Source organism: Haliotis rubra, unplaced genomic scaffold (genome assembly GCF_003918875.1).
Source record: "Haliotis rubra isolate DU_JTF1 unplaced genomic scaffold, ASM391887v1 Scf1677, whole genome shotgun sequence".
Taxonomy (NCBI): domain Eukaryota; kingdom Metazoa; phylum Mollusca; class Gastropoda; order Lepetellida; family Haliotidae; genus Haliotis; species Haliotis rubra.
This window is the reverse complement of record NW_025765644.1, coordinates 42,884-57,125: the sequence shown is the minus strand read 5'-3', so window position 1 is coordinate 57,125 and position 14,242 is coordinate 42,884.

Below are 14,242 nucleotides of genomic sequence, written 5' to 3'. Positions count from 1 at the left end.
GTATGGCTTCCAAACCAAACCTTGGAAATTTTTATGAGTACACGTTCATGATTATTAACATACTTGATTAGAAAAAAGTCAAACTATTGCCGGCAAAGGCCAATGACCCGTCTTTATTCCATTTTATATGATCAAACAGACAGGTAAGATCACTCTTTGGTGACTCTTTCAACGTCAATCCATCTGGGCTTTCCTCAATTCGGTACTTCCACATTTTGCCAGACTTCTTAGTATATACTGCTTTGCCAAAGATCCTGTTGCAGACGAACAAACGTTTAGTTCCTAGTTTTGCATAGTTTCTGTAAAGTAAAAATGTAATTTCACAATCTCATAAACAATTAGAACTGGTTCTGCAGCTCAGCTGGCCCCGATGTAGTGATCGTAATACTACGACTGATATAGCATATAGTTAAAAAAGCATCAGTGTTTCCATGATGGCGTTGTCGCCATCGTTTCATAAAAAGTGACCACTTTGGAGGTGAAAGTCAAAGTAAACATTAGTGAGTGAATGAGTTAGTTAAGATTTCTAGTCACATCGGCAGTATTTCAGCCATACAATGACCAAAAAAGGTTATGCATTCATGACACATGAATCGAGAATGTAGAAACCTGTTAAAGAACTATATAAAATAACAACCAGGAAACCACAGGTACTGGTGTAAATCCTGCATGTAAATCTAAACCCATAGATAATACAAAATATAAGATGAGCTCTAAATCGTCAACAACTGAAGGTAGATCACTAACCATGAACCATGGGGAAAATCCAACATGGCTAGGTGACCAATAAAAACGATTTCGCAGTAACAAGAACGTTGAATAATTCAATAATTTCAATAGCGCATACCTGGAGTGTTTCAGCCAATCAGATGGCTAGTTTTCACTACAAAAATGACTTGGTTTCCTGAAACCTGGAAACCATCCGTACACTGGATAATTTGGGAATCCAGTTGGTTTCCATTCACCGAAACTGAGTAACTGACACTGGAAACAAAGTCTACGTTTACAAGCTTGGCAATGTTTTGGAAAGATGATGTTTCCAAGACATTTCCAATTTTGGAAAGATGATGTTTCCAAGACATTTCCAATTTTGGAAAGATGAGATTGAGTGCAGGCAAAAGGGAATACACCTAAGTTTCTATGCCTCTCAAAGAAGCCTCAGGAAGTAAGTTTCATCTTTGAAGGGCATTAGAAGAGGAATGCATAACAAAAGCAAGATTTATAGATGTCAACTTCTCTACTGTGACCTGATTTTTACCTGATGAAGGAGCAAGCATACGCTCCGAAACGTCGTGTTGTTCACAATAAAGAAGTTGACATCAATAAATCTTGCTTTTCTTATTAAAAAGGTAAGTTATTTAAATCTGCTGAGCTGTAGATTTGTTAAACATGTCGCTATGTGATTATCGCTCTAACACACCTGAGAGATTTCTCAACAGTGTGGTATGCACAGGCGGTGAAAGTTGTATTGTATTGAATTTGGTTTGTTGCATATTGTTTTGTGTTGCGCTGTCAATTTGTATGAATGTGTGAATGAGGAACCTCGCATAATTATGACATTAAAATCAGACAGAATTCCATGGTCAATGTCGCAATGTTGGTGAAATGGTAGTATACGGAAGTTTGTTTCAGATTTTTTTATAATCCCTTCTTTTATGCAGATAAAATTATTTAAAAATTAACGAATAATGCCATGCTTCTCTCTTATCAAATTAGATACTTCTTTTTCGTCTGAACAGAATTCACAAATTACGTATGTTTTGTGTGAATGTGTGTGCATACACTCATATATAACATCTAACTTGATAGGTATTAAAATCAGGCCGTTTGTAACCATAATGACGATATTGGTTGGAACACTTGATGAACGAACTGAACTGGAACAGTAACATTTCTCATGTCATCATGTGAGATTCAAAACATTGAATGAAATAAATGCTGTACGATGAAATGGATCAGAAAACATTATAATGGCATAAATGACGCTAAATGACACATGTAATGACAATAAATATATAATCATTATGTTAGTTAACTCATGACCAGACGCATCAAACTGGTACTGATAAATTTATATCTAATATGGGAAAATTCAGTATTTCTTAGTACCTGAAATTACACGAATTCGTAATGAGATGTTTTCATCTGAGATCACATTATTAGGATGCAGTTTACTAAACTAGAACTTAAATAGTCTTGAAAAGTTTGGTCATTCGCAAACTGAATCAGATCTCACTTATACTGCAGTAAACAGTATGGGGATACATAACGAAACATATCGGTCTACTCCCATTTGTGAGAACTCCCTATTGTGAGACTCCCAGTTATGAGACAGTGGAGTAGGTAATTAACAAAGAAAACACACCATACTCCCCTGTCTGATAGAATGGCACTCCCCATTATAACCTGGATACCGTTTTGAATGGAAACAAATAATTTACTCCTTGTGTAAACCAGAAAATAGTTGAATCTGTCCACGATTATATCAAGACACAACGCTTCAAATTTTCTCAGGAAAATACTTAAATTAACCTTCTCATGATTGATTTATATTCCTACAATAGCTTGTTAGACACACACAACTGTAACTCTCTAATTATGACTACTTAGAGAATAGTTGTATTTGATGTATACTTAGAAATATATTTTTGCAATAGTCAATATCGATGATGTCACATCCTCCATTTCATTTTGTATTTTATGTTGCATGGGAGCCGTGTTAACATAAGCAGTAATGCTTGGTCAGAAATCCCAATTCATTTTCATAAATAATAATAAAATATGTTTAAACCAAAATGACTTTCAAACTTCATAATAGTCTATTTCTTCTGTGTAAATAGAATCTTTGATAATCTATTTCATTAATCTACTCATCAATGACTCCTGTGGGTACTCTTCAACAACTGGGCTGATCCCACTTTCATTGTAGGGATGTGGAAACACCACCTATGTGCACTGAACCATTAATTAATGTGTCTCACAACTGGGAGTTCTCACAAATGGGAGAACACCAACATATCACGCCCTTGGCGAGTGGCGGACATGCTTTTGAAGCTGTGAAGAAGCTGTGAATTTTTTTTGTCAAATTACCTTATACAAAGAAGAAATCGAGCGATCAACATCGACAGTAAGATAAACGTTAGTATCTTCAAACGTTCCTCCAGTTTGATCGCCGATTCGATGGAGTTGGATTTAGCTTCGTCACAGGAATTTGTTGAAAATGTCATGCCGGGGCCGGGCTTAGTCACCGAACATCGTCCATCAGATGCACGAAAGAGATATCATACACAGGCTGAACACTCGTCTGATACACCGTTTAAGAAGCAGAAAAATGAGGTTTGTAAAAAAACGTTACCGATTGCAAGTGATTCGAACATAAACAATGACTCGCCCGCCATTTGCACGAGAACGGCGTCCGATGTTTTGACGGCGATCGAGAAGCAAACACATTATTTTGAAAAGAGATTCGATGCTATGGAATCTCAATTGCTTGAAAAAAATGCAAGCGATGTTAGAAGTTGACATTGGTAATGTGAGAAGTGAATTGCACTCTGGTTTGAACAGTGTGAATGCTGAAATGCGTGAGCTCCGTGACGATCGTGTACGTATGATTCAGGACGTTCAGAAGGAGGTTTCTGATTTGAAGCTGAAATCGCGTGTGTATTCGCAAGTTGCAAGTTCTGCGCCGGACACGAAACATCTAAACATCGTCATCAAGAATATTCCAGAGTCAAGAGCTGAGGATGTATGGACTAAAGTGAACGGTCTGATAAGGGAGGGTCTCAAGTTAAGAGACATTACGATAGACTCAGCAGAAAGGAAGGAATCAAGAAACCAGAGATTTGCAGGAGTTATCATCGGTAAGTGTAAAAGCTCTGATAATAAACAAGCTATTCTGTCTGCAAAACATGTACTGAAGGACAGTAGGAACTACAGCAATGTCTACCTGTCAAGTGACAAGCCACTACAACAACGGCAGCTGGAGGCCAACATGAAGACATTAGTGGACACGATGGGCGATGGTAAGCTGAAACTATCTGGGGGCAGAATAGTTAGAGTAGGAAGCAGCGATCGACGATACAACGACGGTAAACATCGCAACAACAACAGCGATGATGCGTTCCAACCACGTGGAGATGTTTACCAACAATCGTCACATGACAGAGAGAGGGCGTCCAATCACAGACGAGGATCCATCGACAACACGGTCAGCCCACGTGCAGCGTCAGATAGGCGTGATAACCGAGGTAATACGCGTCGGTACTACTAGGTATCATGCGGGTTTTGGAACATTGCTGGATGGTCTACTGACACACTTTCTGAAAACCACGTGATTCGTGCTTCTTGTTTACATTCAGCTGACCTTGATATTATTGGATTGGCTGAGACACATCTTAAGGCTAACTCTACTTTACATCTTGAAAACTACTCTTGGATAGGCCACAATAGAAAATAACTGCATGCAAAGGCCAAATGTGGATCCGGTGGTGTAGGATTTCTTATTAAAAAAGCGTTGCTTAATGATTTTAACTTAGAAGTGTTAGATAATTCATTTGAAGGCATACTACGGGTACGCCTTACTCACAAGACGGTTACCAATTGTTCTATTATATCATGTGTGTGCTACCTACCCCCCGAGAACTCGTCACGACAGCCTGATGCTTCAGACTTCTGTGATACCCTTCTATCGCAGATACACCAGTACTACCAGCCTGGTGTTACCTCTATATGCGGGGACTTCAATAGTAGGTGCGGGGATCTTCTAGACTTTGTGGAAGGGGTTGATGTGTTGCCACGGAGGCATGTTTTAGACAATATAATAAATGCCCATGGTCATAGTTTTATTGATATGCTTATTAATGCAAATTTCTGTATACTTAATGGTAGATATGGTGAAGTGAATGATTATACTTATGTTTCTCTAGAGGTTTATCCGTGGTGGATTTTTGTATTTGCCCCTACGAACAGCTGCAAAACTTCAAGGATTTCCGAGTGACGCGTCCTAGTTCCCTGGTAGACTCAGCTGACTGTGTAGGCATGACGGGCTCCAGGGCTGTGTTGAAGCTTGACCACTCTATTCTTTCCTGGAGAATAGACTTACCTTCAGAGGCGTGCGAGTACATGGCTCCGTGTGATAACAGTGTTGAAAATACTAATGTGACTAGATGTGATACTTCTAACGTACCCAGTGGGTTTTTATCATCTGAACAATGTTGTGCGACGTTACAGGATGCTGTTAATAAGTTAGACTCGTCGCGGAAGGATCAGTTTGATATTGATCAAGCTTACGGCGTATTTACGGACACAGTGAGGACTGAAATGGAGAAGGTCTTACCTACAAAACAAGTAATTATTAACATGTCTTGCAGAAGTAATAAACGCAAGCGGACTAAGAAGGGCTGGTGGTGTGACAGGCTAGCTCTCCTGTGGAATGACATTTACAGTGCTGAAAAGCAGTGGTGTAGGTGTAAAGGACCTCGTAAAAGTGGTTTTAAATGTATATATGTTTCTAAACGAAAATATTTCTTTCAACAAGTACAAAAGGCGAAACGTGACCACACTCGTCGAACCCTACAGGAGTTAGAAGAATTGTGTAGCTCTAATAGCGGGGAATTTTGGAGGAAAATAGGGCGAGTAGGAGTCGGGAATGAAAGAAGAAAGAAGATTCCGATGGAAGTGACGCGTGAAGACGGCAGCGTTAGTTATGACGTCACTGTGGTACTAGAGACTTGGCGTAAGGCCTACAGTGACCTTTTGAACTGTAACTCTGCGATTAGTGATATACAGACTGACAACGAGGACACAACAGGAAATATTTTCAACACTAGTATATCTGTCGACGAAGTAAGGAGAATTATTCAACAAGCAAAAGCGGGAAAGTCCGTTGGATTCGATTGTATCCCAGTTGATGTGCTGAAGAATGAGACAAGCATTTTATATCTACATACACTGTTTGCCACCTGCTTTGAAAGTGGGTGTGTGCCGACAAGCTGGGCTAAGGGAGTGATTACACCCATTCCGAAGTCGGGTTCTCAAGACCCCCGTGACCCCCTCTCCTACCGAGGTATCACTTTGGCTAGTGCCTCGTATAAACTGTATTGTGGTGTTCTTAACAACAGACTCAGTGAATATGCTGAAGAACACGAACTTATACATGAATGGTTTTAGAAAGAGTCGGTCAACCGTGGAACACATCTCAAGTCTGACGTCTATCATAGAAACAAGAAAATCACAGAAGAAGTCTACTTTTACAGCATTTATTGATTGTAAAAAAGCCTATGATTGCATTGATAGGTCTCTACTTTGGGAGAAACTAAGATCTCGTGGTGTGAATGGTAACATGTATAAAGCTATTTTATCACTTTATAAAAATGTCAAATGTGCTGTGCGTATTAATGGGCAATATACATCATGGTTCGATGTTCAGTGTGGTTTAAAGCAAGGTTGTTTACTGTCACCACTTATTTTTAATCTGTATGTTAATGATCTCATTGTTTCAATTGAGAATTTATGTCTGGGTGTTAAAGTTGACGGGACCAGCATCGGAGTTTTGGCCTATGCAGATGATATTGTTTTAATTGCTGAAAATGAGAATGATTTAAATGTTATGTTGGACTGTTTACATAATTGGTGTATATCCAATAAGATGACGTCAATAATGTTAAATCCAAAGTTGTTCATTTTAGACGCCCGTCAGTTTCAAGAAGTAATGTTTTATTTGTATGTGGTGATACGGAATTGGAGACAACAGATTGTTATAATTATTTAGGTTTGCTTTTAACAGAGCATTTATATTATTTACGCATGGCAAAATCTGTAGCTAATTCCGCTAGTCGGGCACTTGGCATATTAATTACTAAGTATAAAGTGTTAGGCGGTATGCCATATCAAACATATTCCAAGTTGTTTTTTCTATGGTTTGGTCCACCATCAATTACGGCGTATCCATATGGGGCACCTATAAATTTTCATGTATAAAATTTTCATGTATAGATGCTGTACAAAACCGTGCAATGAGGTTTTTTATGGGTTTACGTAAATATGCCCCAAACAATGCTGTTAGTGGTGCCATGGGTTGGTGCCAACCCTTTGTTAATCAGTGGCGAGGTGTGTCTAGATTATTTAGACAATTATGTAATTTAGATCCATTCCGTATAACAAGTAAACTTTTTGTTTGGAGTAATGTTTCTGCTGTTTTAAGGAAACGGAATTGGAATTTTAGAGTGCACTTTAAATTTTCTGATCTTGGTCTCCAACGTTTTAATAACATACACGTTAACTATCATATTCCCTTTGTCGTTTCGGAAGTGACACGTAAATTATTTGATCGTTTTAACTTTTCTTGGAAAAATTCTATTTAAAATGTAAATGTATACTATAAAAACCTGTCAACGAAGGACAGTAAAACAACTAGAATATCACAATTAGAATTAAAACTAGCGTGGAAAGTTTAAAACAAAAAGCACTATTGGGACAATACAATATAAAAACAGGGTAGAGATCGCCAACAACAGAAGGTAGATCACCATACTAGGGACCATGGGGACTTACAGTACCTTTGCTACCTGCATGGACCCTAGCTGGATTTACAACATCCCTTCAGCCGCTGGCGATTGTAGGAAAATTTAGCCGGAAGTTAAAAGAACAAAAATACTACGATTAAAATGTGGTAAATTTACATCTTACTCTGAAAGTTTTGGGACTTACGTACCCTCTCAGGAGGACAATATTTTTACGCTAATTATCTGTTAATATGCTGGTTGTCATTATGCATATATACTTCTTTTCACCTGGTTATAGTAACTTTTATCTGGATACCGGTGTGGGAATAAATATGGAAACTCCCCTCTATGCATCAACAAGAAATTGGCATTTGTAAAGTCGTACTTTAAGAATGTGGTGTTCTCCCACTTTGCCAGTTTCATTGTCAAGCAATTAATTAAAGTTAATGGTGCAACAAAGGGGGATTAGTAGGGGATTCAACACTTTGCCAATTTATTTCATTTTACAAAATTTACAAAAATATATACGATTCATGTTATATATAAAGTTACAGATATACAAAAATATACAAATTTATACATGTATAACATTAACTCTTTGTGAGAGGGGGTTTTATAGTTTAAAATGAAACCGGATAAAACTAGTTTGTGGTCAGTGGTCAAGTGAGTTCGATAGTTGTTCTACGCTGATTGGTCCAAAATAATGGCGTGATGTCATGGTGTGATGCTATGATGTGTCATCTGTTTCATTAACCCCCGAGACCAACGACGGACACCCATGACCCTGATTTCTTAGGTCAGCCCAGTACAAGGTCATTGACATCCCGTGAAATGAGGTCAGCCATGTGTTTGATGACGTCATTTGGGACTAAATCCCCCAACCCCCCAAAAACCCCCATTTCCCACACACAATAGGGTGTTCTTCAACGTCGTTCATACTTCGTTTGTCATCGTATCCCAGTTGCGTAGATCGATGCTCATGCTGTTGATCACTGGGTTGTCTTGTCAAGACCGCCGCCATATAGTAGAAAAATATTGCTGAGTGCGGCGTAAAACTAAACTCACTCACTCAGTCATATTTCGTTCGATGCAAGTGTTTGCGCAGGTTGAGATCTTCACGGGTTTAGAACTCCTAGAACTACTGGACTGTTGTTGAAAGTACGTGAATCAACCTCCATGTCAAAAACCCAGAACCTCAACAGCCAGTACCAAGTTTATTAAAATTTTACAAGCGTTAAGTCTGTGAAACAGGGATTTACGATTTGACTTCAACGTATTGCTTTGCAATGATGGGGATCTGTTACTGAACTTAAAGGCACATTGTCACACATTATCGACCATATTTTTAATATATATATTGGGGCATATGAAGTCACTTTATCTTCCTTTTGGCGCAATAAAATACTTATTATCCCTTACGACTTGCCTAAAATCGATAATTGACACTTCGAGGCGAACATGTTACGACGTAAATTGTAGTAAAAACGTAAATTGTAATACTTGCAGCAAATTGTTATAACCCTTGACGTAAATTGTAATAAAAACGTTAATTGTAATAAAAATTAACGTAAATTGTAATAATTTTAGTTGCGGGAAAATGTAATAAATATTTAAGGTAAATTGTAATCACAGTTTCAATCGTTCGTAAATACGTGTGTGTTCGTTTTTCATTGCATTTCAAACATCATATAAGCTTGTGAGGGCGATAACTCAAGAAAGAAATGATGGATTTTGTTTAAATTTGGTACCAAGGTGTCGTGGCGAGATTCACAGACACCAGTTGAATTGAGTGACCTTGAGATAATTTGCAAGGCCACAGCAAAAATCTTAGGTTTTTTTCCAATATTGTTAGCGCGATAACTCAAGAAAGAATTAATAGATTTTGATCCAATTTTATATCAAGGTATATTGGCCGGATTCCCCCTACACCAGCTGATTGGGGAACTTGTGCTCATTTTGAGTTTACAGCGAAAATTGTATTGTTCTGCAGAAAGAATTACTAACTTTTTAGTGCAAAAACACAAGAAAGAATTAATAAATTCTGCTTAAAAGTATGTTAGGAAAATGTGTTGGGAGTATCGCCTAACGCCAGTCGAATTCAGTAATCTTCGGATAATTTTCAAGGTCACAGCTAGTATTCTTGCGATATCCCCCAAACTAATGGATGGAATTTGTTCGCTTTTTGTATCAAGGCATCCGATTACAGTTTCGGTAACGTTTAGATAATTTGCAGGGTCAGACAGAGGATTATTGCGATATTCAGATATTGACATGTGGCGGAAGTAATAGCTGTGTTTGTGACAAAGACCTTTACATTACGGATTTTCAAATTTTGTTAGCTATTGGTTTCTATAATTTCATGGTAATTCTAACAGCTGTGAAATTATTTGTGACACGTCTTAAAACTACCAGAGATTATTTGTGTTTGTTTTGAATATTAAAGTTAATTGTTTTTCATTATGGAGTTATTTTCACTGTTGACGCAAGGAAATATTTTACGAGCAACAGCTTTCAATATATTAATGTTAATTACATTTTGAAGTTCTTCATGGCATATCCAAAAATAACAGGATATTGTTTGTTTACGCTTTGAAAAATACGTTTATTCTTGGTTTAAACATTTTTATTCATGAAATTATGAATGGATTGGCCAACAAGCTCCGAGGAGCTTATTTGAAAGCCGTTACCATAAACAAATACATGTATAAGTAAATGCAGAAACAGATGACACATTGTTACAAGTCTTACCAGCAATCAAGATAAGGATAATGCATGAATATCGATTTGTTTGTTTAGCAGTCAAAATCAAAGTATTTATGAAACATCAAATCGATCAGATCTTATTATGTAATCATGAATAGATTTTGATAATTTGTGTAGATCATTGCTAGTGAGGGATGTACATCCCCATAGTACAGTGTTGATACTAAACCCCTTTAAATAGAAATATGATTTTTGTCTCAATTCCGTGTATTTATTGCATGTGAAGAAATAATGCACAGCATTTTCGACTGGATGACCACATGAACACGAGGGGCTGTCAATGATGTGTCTATCAAACCAAACAGCATTCAAATCACTACAACGGAGCCTGAGACGAGAATGGATAATTTGGCATCTTCTTGGTCCATAGTTTAGGTCAAAGATAATAGTTTTGTTATTTGGTCTTAATATCGAGTTTTTGAATCGTGATAAAGTATCAATATTTTGAATTTCAGAACTTAGGGAATTCCATAGTTTTATTGTATCAGGTAGAAATGATCTGGCATATGTCTTCGTTCTACATTTAACTGATCGCGCTGTTAAATTAGTTTTCTACTGAACTGTATTGATTTTGTTTTTGTTAGGATTGAATGAAACCTTCCATTCTTTGGCCCAATTTGAAATTCTTAATAAGTAATTATTTAAACAGTCTGCAGCTATGTCAGGATCATCAATTATAACGTATAGAGACGTGTCGTCTCTGCAAAAAGTCAAATATTACTAGCAATATATATATCATCTACAATATCATTAATATATATTATGAACATTAGGGGTCCTAAGACTGATCCTTGAGGGACGCATGCTAATTATTATTATTAGGATATTTATATAGCGCACATATCGACTGGGACACATAGTCACAGTACTTTGTCCAAGTTCACTGCACGTTGCTGTACCCGCAACTAGGTGTATTCATTGTGTACTGTACACTAGGGGTTGTGACAACATTGAAAGAGTCTGCACACAAAGTTGACTCCAAGGTTTCTACACCCGTGGACATGTTATCCCGGCACCTCGAAGCTCGCTGGATCACTAGCCTGGCGCCTTAGCCAGCTCGCCCACCGCGCCCTCGTACTGGTCAAGGATTTGATGTGTGTCCATTAATTACAACTCGCTGGATTCTACCATTCAAATAACTTTCAAACTACTTTAATAAGTAGGTTACCTTGAATTCCATAGGATTTCAATTTATGCAGGATTCCTTTTTGCCAAACTTTATCAAACGCTCTCCTAACATCGCAAAATACCGCTCTTACTTCTTTTCCATCGTCTAGTGCTTTAGCTTTGGAATCATATAGATAGGTTAGCTGATTAGTTGTCGAGTCGCCGGGGAGTAAAAACCAGATTGGAGATTTGACAGAAGGTAATTATCTCTCAGAACATTATATACATATCTAAAGATACACTTTTCAAATACTTTAGCAATACAACTTGTTAATGCTACCGCTCTATAATAAGAACAATCGTATATATTACCTGTTTTATGGATAGGGATTACGTACGCTTCATTCCAGGAGGTGGGGAACTTAGACAGTTCTAATGACAAATTAATTATATAAACAATTTAGTTAGGATCGGGGCTAGTGGGTTGGAACACGTTTTTAATACTTTGTTTCCGATTTTATCAGGGCCTGTTGCTTTAGTAGTATCTACAGATAGCAATATATTCGTTCCAGTTGATTCACTTATTGCGATATCAATTTTGCTTGTGTTAGCTTTACGTACAGACGATATTACCTTATTTCTAACGGGTCTGAATTTTTGCCATTCTAGCGGACGGTTAATTTTCCTATCGATTTTGTGTTGCCTATTACGTTTTCTAATAAGTGAGCTTATTTCATTATTCATCCATAACGGGTCTCTTGGCCTAATCGGCACGGTTTTGTTTGGTATGTTCGCGTCGCAAACGTTGAGTAAATCGTCGGTTAGTTGGGATGCTATCAGATCGATTTTTTTCAGTTTCCGTTAGCTTATTACCAGTAGCAGTTATGTCTTGTTTCGTGCGTTCCATATTCGCTCGAGAGTAATCATAGATTTTCCGCTTGTAGCACACTTCTTTCTGTATATCTGATTCGATGTTAACATACACCGGACAATGGTCACTACATATCGGATCTAGCACTCCCGAATTCCGTACTTTATCCAAACATGTGACAAATATCAAATCAATCAATGTACGAGAATGAGAAGAGATCCACGTGGGTTCAGATATTAGTTGCTTGAGTCAATATGCAGCTCTTAAGCTATAAGTTTTTTGTTTATTTTCGCTCAATAGATCTCACTTAAAATCTCCTACAATGATAGTATACATATTTAAATCCACGGCATTTGCAATGCTGTTGTTAATAAGATCCCACTATACTTCACTCACTTCTGTCTGCTCTATAGAATGTACCTATTAGATATGTTTGTTTCTTACATTTAAGTTTTATCCATATTGCCTCGAGCCCAGTTATATCCAATTCATCTATTTGCATTGCACACATATTATCTTTAACATACACCGCAACCCCGCCGCCTCGGCTTTCTCTATCTTTACGAAATGGCGCATAAAAACACGGAATATTAATTTCTTTGTTATCTATCGCCGAATGTAACCATGTTTCGGTCAGACATATTACATCATAGGGGGCCCAACTCAATTTCTAATATATCTACTTTTTCTCTCAAACTTCTAACATTCACATGAATTATTTTCAGGTCAGTATGAATAAGAGGTCCCGGGTGGGGATGTACATCGAAAATTTGTGTAATGCTTGTGTCGCTTTTCTTGTTGCTCATGAGGCTGAACCGTAATGTATCGCCACAATAGTTCCGGTTAGAAATGCAGTCTATTTTACTTCGTGAATTATGACGTCCGAAGACGGCTAAGTTAACACGGCTAGGTTAACATGACACGTATCGTAAACATACCTACACAATCACTTATATTATAAGTGTCTTATATTCAAGTCGTCTTATATTCAACGGCCTTGGCCTACCTCTCAACACTTTGTTATTTATCATGTGAGCTAGGTTATGTAACTCAACAGTAATCAACAGCATGAGCATCGATCTGCGCAATTGTGAACCGATGACATGTGTCAACCAAGTCAGCGAGCCTGACCACCCGATCCCTTTGGTCGCATCTTAGTACAAGCATAGTCGCCTTTTGTGGCAAGCATGGGTTGCTGAAGACATATTCTACCCCGTGGGCGTGGGTGACAAGTATCCGATTGAGATTAACCGTATAAACTGCATGAGAATGTTGCAAACTGTAAATTTACTGTACATAAACAAACAAAGGGGCAGGGTTCAAAGCACGAGCTTGAACATGAACCATGGAAAGTTATACACTTTTTATATGCATAGTGTAACTGAAATATTAAAGAGAGCAGATATGTATTTCATTTAGATCAACAGTTTTTTAAATATGTAGCTGATATAACAATAAGTGTGGTTAAGTCTTCAGAGGAAACAGCAAAGTGCGACAATGGCGAGTGACTTCATGCAACAACCATTCTCTCTCAACTCTGAGTTTAGTTTAACGCCGCTTTTAGCAACATTCCAGTAATATCACGGCGGGGGACACCAGAAATGGGCTTAACACTTTGTACCCATGTGGGAAATCGAACCTGGGTCTTCGGCGTGACGAGCCAACGCTTTAACCACTAGGCTGCCCCACCGCCCTGTCCTCCGAAGAGGGTACTTAAGAACACATCGTTCAATGTTTGTTGATCACTGCCAGAATGTTAATCGTAGAATGTTTGTAGTTTTAATTTCATGGGTAAATTGCTCAAAAGTCGCCAACAGCTGAGGAGATGATATAAATCCAGCTGGGGACCATGCAGGTAGCAAAGGTAACATAAGTCCCCATGGTCCCCAGGATGGTGATCTACCTTCAGTTGGTGGCGATCTATAGCCCAATTTTAGATTGTTATTTTGAAAAGATTTAGCATTTTACACTGAACTCAAAGTAGTTTTTATTAATGTGT